Source organism: Archocentrus centrarchus, chromosome 13, assembly GCF_007364275.1.
Source record: "Archocentrus centrarchus isolate MPI-CPG fArcCen1 chromosome 13, fArcCen1, whole genome shotgun sequence".
NCBI classification, from domain to species: Eukaryota; Metazoa; Chordata; class Actinopteri; order Cichliformes; family Cichlidae; genus Archocentrus; species Archocentrus centrarchus.
Window position 1 is genome coordinate 36747000 of NC_044358.1, and position 9215 is coordinate 36756214.

A 9215-nucleotide genomic window follows, 5' to 3' on the forward strand; every position below is an offset into this window, starting at 1 on the left:
GCTGCTTCTGTTTTGGAGCTAGCTTGGTTAGATGCTGCTAATTAAACCTGCAGGGTCTTTGTATATAACCTACGGAAGTGTCCGACCTCATGTCCGCATTTATGCTTGTGTAGCTGGATTGTGTGTGTTAATTACCTTGTGGTCGAGTGCAGGTGTTTGTACTCAAAGAACCTCCATACGGGACTCTGCCGCTTTCTCTGCAGACCGCAGCCATTACTTTGCGGACCAGCGCGGTGAGCGCACGCACATGCGCACTCACACAGTTGTCCTGTGGCGCTCCCAGCTTAAACTCGGAGAGCGGAAACAATGATTTCATATCAATCCACAAGGCTTAAAAAAAAAAACCCAAAAAAACAAGTAAATGAAAGTCAGTTTATCGATAATTTCAGTTAGTTTTAGTTAGTTTTGTAAACTCACAATTCAGTTTTAATTAGTTATCGTTTTTTCCTTTTAATTATAGTTTTTATTTATTTCAGTTAACGACAATGTTTTTTCAATTTCAGTTTTCGTTATTTCGTTCGTTTTCGTTAACTATAATAACCCTGCTATATACACATCTAAATCTATACACATATGAGAATTGTGAGTGCAAAAATTTTTAAATAGGTGTCATTATATATATATGCACAGTCCTTTTTTGTACAATGTATAAGTGTATGTACAATGTACAATGTATATAGTGTATGTACAATGTATATGGAAATTTAAACAATTTTATGTACAATTGAATACTGATAAGTGAATGACACTGATGAACCACAATGTCACCTATTAAGGGAGGAGTTATAGAGTCTGATGGCCACAGGTAGAAATGACCTCCTGTGGCGCTCTGTGGTGCATTTTGGTGGGATGAGTCTTGCACTGAATGTGCTCCTGTGTCCCATCACTGTGTTGTAGAGTGGGTGGGAGCCATTGTTCATAATGGCCTGCAGCTTAGACAGCATCCTCCTCTCCGACACTGCCATAAGCGAATCCAGCTCCACTCCCACCACATCACTGGCTTTGTGGATCAGTTTATTGAGTCTGTTGGCGTCTGCCGCCCTCAGTCTGCTGCCCCAGCATGCAACAGCATAGAGGATGGCACTCGCCACCACAGACTCATAGAAGATCCTGAGCATAGTCCGGCAGATGTTGAAGGACCTCAGGCGTCTCAGAAAATAGAGGCGACTTTGCCCTTCCTGTATAGGGCATCAGTGTTCTTAGCCCAGTCCAGTTTGTTGTCAATGTGTACTCCCAGGTATTTGTAGTCCTCAACGGTGTCCACACTGACCCCTCCGATGGACATAGGGGCCACCGGTGCCTTGTCTTTCCTCAAGTCCACCACCAGTTCCTTTGTCTTTGTCACGTTGAGCTCTAGATGGTTCCGCTTGCACCATGTGACAAAGTCCTTCACTGTCCTCCTGTACTCATCCTCATCACCCCTGCTGATACATCCAACTATTGCAGAGTCATCAGAAAACTTTTGAAGATGGCAGGTCTCTGAGCAGTAGCTGAAGTCTGTGGTGTAGAGGGTGAAGAGGAAGGGAGAGAGGACAGTCCCTTGTGGGGCTCCAGTGTTGCTAACTACTCTGTCAGACACACAGTGCTGCAGCCGTACATACTGTGGTCTGCCAGTCAGGTAGTCAACAATCCAGGACACAAGGGGGACATCTACCTGCATCGCTGTCAACTTATCACCCAGAAGAGCAGGCTGAATGGTGTTGAATGCACTTGAGAAGTCAAAGAACATGACCCTCACAGTGCTGGGCCGGCTTATCCAGGTGAGCGTAGACTCGGTTTAGCAGGTAGATAATGGCATTCATATTTAGAGGCTCACCTTTGTACACAGTGCACTTTTGACACAGCTCTGCCAGTGTGGAGGTCGAGTAGCGGGGAGTTGAAGTCCCACCTGAGCTACTGTAATAATGTTAGGGAGTAAATTTGTGTATTGAGATAAGACCGCCCTAAAAGTGTTTCAAGTTAGTGAAAATGTGGATAGAAGGGTGGGGTAGTGCTCCGGTGGGAGGTATTTTCACGTGGGAAAAGTTGTTTGTTTATGACAGCCCCAGAGAACAGTCTTGGAGCCATTGCAGGAGGATCAAACTCATAGTGGATTAGGAGCATCCTTCTATGCCCACTGGTCCTGATAACAGCAGGGGGAGGTGTGAGTTTGGGCGATAAAAGGCAGTGGTAAAGTTGGGAGAGAGCTCCTTTTTTAGTGCACTTTTGCTCTTCCTCTCTCCCCTTTGCAGCGGCTCCAAGGCTCTCAACTCCCGGGAGGGCTTCTTTGCTTCTTATACTTTGTTTAACTTTTGTGCTTCAATAAATCCTGGAAACGCAACCTGCTCATCTCCAGTGAGTTTTTGTAAAGTGTGGATTTACTATCAAGGTGCATTTCCTTTCATTGGTCTCACTTCCGCCTGGTAAGAGGGGCAGCGGGAGAGAGCCGCACCACGACCCGACAGTACTCTGAACACTAACACACAGTAAAGGTTGGACAGCTACTGTAGCAGCTCATTCAGAAAGTGTGTTCATTCCTTTTCTCTCCCACTAGATGGTGATGATGTTCATTTCACTTTCTGTTATTGTTCTGCAAATGGCTGCAGTTCAGGGTCCCTGCAAGCTAGTCCTCAGTGAATGGAGCCAAACAGCTAAAATAACTATTTCCACAGTTCACACCAGCTTCTAAACAAAAAGGTACATAGTGTATCTTAATGAATGATTTTATGGTCAAATTGCAGTGAAACAACACAGAACATCATTCTGGTTCTGATTATGATTTTGTCCATAAAATGTTTTCATTCTGCTAATTAATGTTGATTGATCCTTAAAGATCCTACAACAGCACATAGTCCCTCCCTAAAGGTATGTAAAATGTTAGCGTAGTTAAATCAAACAAACTGTTCTGATACGAACCATAAGATCAACTTTAAAACTTTAAAAAGACAAATTCTTTTGAGAGAAACTTTAAAAACTATACTATATCTATTGTGGACAGAGCTTTAAACTGTAAACAGCTTTGGATCACCTTCAGGCTGTGCAGGATGCTGAGGCAAGACTTTTAACCGGCACCAATAGAAGATCTCATATCACTCCAGTTTTTGGCTTCTCTTCATTGGTTACCAGTAAATTTTAGAATAGGGCCCTTCATGGTCAAGCTCCCCAGTCTATGTCTGACCTGCTGAAACCTCATTCTTCTTCTGGAGCTCTTAGATCATCAGGTCAATTTGCTGACAGCTCCACACACTTGGTTCAAAACTCATGGGAAACGGGCTTTTTTGGGCAGTGGCACCAAGCTTGTGGAATTCTGTTCTGCTGTCTTTTTGCTATGCAGACTCCTCAGACTCTTTCAAAAAGCATGTTTTATGTTGTATTCTATTACTTATATTGTTATACACTACCAGTCAGGTTTGGACACACTCAGCTATTCATATGAATGGGTGTGTTCAAACATTTGGGTGGTAGTGTATGCTATACTTTTATTTTTTTTCTTTTATTTTTCAAGCACTTTGTGTTTTTTAATCTTTGAAAGGTGCTCTATAAATAAAATCTACTTACGGTACTTAAGTTTGAGTTAGGTTGGGGTGTGTGAGTGTGTGTGTGTGTGGTGGTGGTGGTGCTGGTGGGGTGTCATTAAAACATTTTAAAACTCAAATAACTGTTAAAATCCATCAACTCAAATTTCATGACTTTTCCCAAAATGGATTTAATCATCATGTGTTTAATTTTAGAGTGTTTGAGATACATAGAAATCAAATGAAAACCAGTTTTTACCTCTTGTGCTGGTTTTAATGACCCTTCCTTGTTTTTTTACAGATTACAGTTAGAGTTGAGTCTGAATTTGCAAAAACTGTCTGTTTTATGACATTCCAAATAACAACCCAAAGTGAACAAATTTAATAATTTAGTCTTTTTTTTCCTCTGTTCTGAGGAGATGACGTCTGATACTTAAGTTTTTATTTATGTGACTGAACCACGATAAAAAGAAGAGGAATAAAGACCTCTGACAGTGAAATATGTTTCTGCAGATATGTGTCCAAAACATTTTTCTTTCTATCTTTATGGATCAAGCAAAAAAAAGAAAAAAAAAGTGACTTTTACCAGAAATAACATGAAACCATGATGGTTGCCTTCAGGCTCTGATGGTGCTGCTTTCTGCATTTATGTCCTGTGACTGAACAAAAAGAAATGGACTTTTTTATCTTGAGTACTGTGTAAAAATAACAACATACAATCCAATGAAGAATAAATTGAACCAAAAGAATAACAATCAGTGGTTGGTAGTCAGAGTTTCAAAATAAAAGACAAACATGTTGTTTCTAATGATGAGTTATGATCTGTTATGTTCTCTTATCCTTTTTTTGTTGAGTTCAGGGAGGTTTGTATGAATGTTTATAGTGCAAAGATTTAACTATAGGTGACATGCCTGCTGTGATTTTACTGGTGAGCATAATTGTAACAGGAGGAACAAATTAATCTGTAAACTCAGGTGATGTAGAACTGTTATGAATAAAGAGTTGTTGATTCCCAGCAGTTTGTCTATCCATTTACCTAATGTCACAGTTTGGGTTTCTCATTTCTCAGTTTTGAGTCTCCTCTCTCCTCTGTATCTATGGACCAGAAAATTATCCCCATGTGACATCTAACAGGATGTCTCATCTCATAAAATGTTCTTGGAGGACAGAGCATGTTTGCTGAAGGAGCTATGATAGAAGATAAACAGGTGAATCTTTTTGTAAGTGGTTCATTGGTGCTGTATAGCCACTAAAAGCTGGAATATACAAATCATGGGGACTCTATAAACTTTGTGGGTTTTTGTATTCATAAGTGTTATTTAAGATGATCGACTGTGACCAAATTGTCTCTCCTTCACCTTTTGTGAGTGTAACAAAATTAATGTATCTCTAAATTTATTCCTTCATCATTCTCAATGGCTGAATGAACCTCCTTTTATGCTCTGGGTGACACTAAGCTCCAGTGGAGTGTGCACACTGCATATGAATGGCTGGGCTAACAGTGTACACATGTTTGGGGCCCTCGTGTTCAGAATTGAGGAAGAAGTGCAGATAAGTGGGATCAAGAAACTCCAGCCTTCTGGATGATGCCCATTAGTGTCATCCTATGATCCTGACCAAATTACTCAGGAACACTGTACGCACACCACCACTTTATCCAGATATGAGTTACTTGCTGGGGAAGTTTCTCTGGGAGGCTGGTTTGATAGCTCCTCTCAGGACAGGGACTCTGGTCAGAGAGAAGGCCACAGAGAGTTGGTTCCAGTTAGACTTTAATGATTGACTAAAGGATCACAGACATGGAGCATGGCAATTGGCATACAGAAGTGGGGTCCAAGAAGTATGTGTGTGTGTGTGTGTGTGTGTGTGTGTGTGTGTGTGTGTGTGTGTGTGTGTGTGTGGCTCTAAATAGAACAGGAAAGAATACACATATAAATTTTCAATGTGGGACATCAACAATCATCCCATCATTCCCAAATAATTAACTAAATAATCTGGTTACATTAAATCTAACTGCGCCAGTTTGAACAGGTGACACAGAGACATCTATATGACCCAGGCAATGATAATACACATTAACTCCATCTTTACTGGACACACTGAGCTAACGGCTAAAAGCTAGAAATGTTGGTAATGGCAGACTCTGTTGTTCTTACCACATGCTCCTGCTCTCTCATATGGCTCCAATTCAGTTATTTTAACAGTTCCTGTCCACTTAGTTTCTTCTGTTTTAAGTCTTTATGTGTAGCATGTTTGTAAAATATGTTAAGCCGGTCTGAGGTCCTTCATAAAGTTACCATTTGAATGCTCTAAGGAGCTAGCTTACGTGAGAACATACAAAGCCAGAATGTGGGCATTGTCAGCAAACGTTAGAAGTACAATATCTGTGTAGGGATGTCCCTCATAATAAGCCATTTAACATGATAATAACATGATAAACATGATAATTCTTTTCTGTTTTTGTTCATGTGAAACAAAGTATATTTTTCTTTATTTATTTTAACCTTATTTGTATTTGTATTTGCCCTTAAATGTCAGTGTTGTTGTTGGACTGTGAACAGTGTTGTTGAGAAAACAGAATTGTGGCTGAATTAAGTGACAAAAGAAACAGAGATGCTTGTTTTATGTGAATAAAATCTGTCAAGACTGACCAGGCAAACAGCAGCACGTTTCCTCTCATTATTTCTCCTCTTTTACAGGAGTGTAATCTGTCTTCTAATGATGTGCAGATTGATACTGAAATATTGATACTTCCAATACCAGACCTTCATGCTTTAAAATCCATTCTCAAATCCAAGTATCAATACTTTCAATACTAATGTACCTTAACAAGAACACGTTAGAAAGTAACTAAATTATTGAGATCTTGCCTAAATGAGATGAGGTTGATGGGAACTACTTTTTCTTCCACCTGGTAAGTGTGTAATGCGTAAGGACGAAATGCCTAAGCGCACTGTGCTGCTGCTCACTCACTCAAACATAGACACAATGGCAAAACGTAAAACAAGTCACACGTGGAGCTATTGCAGCTCCACAAGATGCAACCAAGACGCAACCTGTGATGTTTGTGGGAATGATGAGTAATAAATGAGGCTGCTACCTCAGTGTAGTTCTGAGTTTAAAATAAATAAATCAGAGTCATGTCTTGTGTTCTTTATGAAGCCAAGATTTGAATTACACCACTTTTTTTACATTTACCACACATTAGGTGTTTCTGCACAAAGTACCGGTATCGGATCAGTATCACCGATACCAGCTTGAATTTCACTCAGTATTGGATCGGAAAGGAAATCTGTGGTATCAAACATCACTACTGTCTTCACGCCCTCTGTAACGGGGCCTGTTACATTTCCACACATTGCCTCAATTCAGATCACTAACCAGACCTGAGCCACAAAGGGGTAGTGGTGATATCTTTTTGAAATGGTGACCTAATATTATGGTTGTTATTTCAGGATGTGACAGAAAAACACGTTAGTGTGGGCTCAAAGGAAGATACAAGCTGGTTTTCAGCACCTCTTAGTAATGTTAGAATACCAGAAAGAATAGCATCCATTACAACAGCAAATTCTTTGAGTAATAGGAAAGCCACATGTCTGAAGGAACTCAGTATGATTTAGAAGATTTATACTATCATTTAATATGTCTAATGACCAGAGGTGGCAAAAGTACTGACATTCTGTACTTAAGTAGAAGTACAAGTACTTATGTTAAAAAATACTTTAGTAAAAGTCGAAGTACTGGTTCAACTTCTCTACTTAAGTAAAAGTAAAAAAGTACAGGCTCTGAAATGTACTCAAAGTAAGAAAGTAAAAGTAGTTCTTTGGAGGATGTTTCTACCTGCTATTTTTGTGTAAAACTAACCGAACCTCGTTATATATTATTGTAATAATATAAAATAAAATTACATGAGAATGCAAACATTATTCCAATCTAAATTTTAATCCTAATGAATGCACTCAGCTTGAATCTGTTATGTAGGACACAAACTGTGAAAGGGAATTTAAACACAGCTCTGTTCTCTGTGTCCTCCATAGTAGAGGGTGACTGTGTCTCCACCTAAACACAAACATGAGGATACTCAGGGGTTACAGTGGGATTCAGAAGGTGGAAGAACCCTAAGATCAGCTGTAGTGGCTCTGCATGGGGAGAAAAATCACAGCTTTCTATTGTGAGCTGCAGTAAATGATGTTGGTGTGCAGGCTGTGATCAGCTGACCTGCTGCTGCTCTGAGGTTTACTGCTCTGTGTGGATGAAGTGAACTCACAAAGATGTAACCCAGTATTTCACAGCTCTCTGAGCTGATCTCCATCCCCTACACTGACAGCATACAGGCTGTAGAAATGTTGGATTCAGTGAATGAATCTCAGCATCAGCAGCTTTGATTCAAACTCATCTCTGCTGCACTGATGTAACCTGTAACTCTGACCATGAACACAAACACTGTGCTCCAGTCCAACACAGAGCTTTACTGTAAATACAGTACAACAAGCTAACCTATTTATTACACACTAAACTGCAGTATTTTCATACAATCTTTGAATTACACAAAGTCAGCATACTTCAGTTTATTTTCCAGTCCTTACCTTTAAATCTAACCTCTCTTCTTCCTCTCCTGTCCTCTTTCTCCATCTCTGAGTGAACTTCTCTCTCATTGTTTGCTCTCCCTGAAATACAGCAGCTCTTCTTTTAGCTAGCAGACACACTGTGTGACAAACTGCACACACTTTGTGTGTTTGCTGATATTTGTTGAGCATTTAGAAACGCTGCATTTACCTGCCACACGTTACTCCCTTCATGCTCGCTCCTCTTCAGTAGCGCTAGCTAAGCTGTTTATGTGCCGCAGCGCAACTTACGGACTCGGTCCGGCCCGATTTTAGCGCTATAAATGATACATTAATTATATGGGTTTGCGTATTTAATCCCTTTGTACGAGATAAGCCCCGATGATGGAGGATACGCCAGTACGATTGTCTCTTGTGTGTTAATATTCCTCCGTTTAGGCTCAGATTGCTTGATGACTGACGGCGCACTGACCGGAAATGCAAACTTCTCTCTGACGTGTTAAAAAGTAACGAGTCTGTTTGAAAATGTAAGAAGTAGAAAGTACCGATACTTGTGTAAAAATGTAGGGAGTAAAAGTAAAAAGTACTCAGAAAAATAAATACTTAAGTAAAGTACGGATACCTGAAAAATCTACTTAAGTACAGTAACGAAGTATTTGTACTTCGTTACTTTCCCACCTCTGCTAATGACAGCTGCATTTGTCGCACTGTCGCAAAGACTTGTGACCCCCTCACTTACGGCCAAAGCATGAGAACAAATTGAAACTTATTAAACTACATTACAGCCACAACCCTAACAATGGAAACTGAAATAGAAGGAGACTATCTGACATCACTTTTGCACTACTGTCATATTTTTGTAAACTTTTATCGTTACATGTTTCTGGCATTCCTTGTATTTTTATTTTATTATTTATTTAAATTTCTTTTAAAGTTTAATACCTCTACATTTTTTCGCACTTTTATTTATACTTGTTGGCAGATATGCTCTCAATTGTGCAAAAGACATGTTTGTTTCCTGTTGTCTACAGACAAATTATTTGTGTTAAATACTAATGTGGCAGAGGACGCCGACAGCCAATGAGGCGTGTTGTTTTTGACATGTGGTATACACTGGTGGGCGTGAATAAAGTTTTCCCTCTCGCGGGAAGTTGGT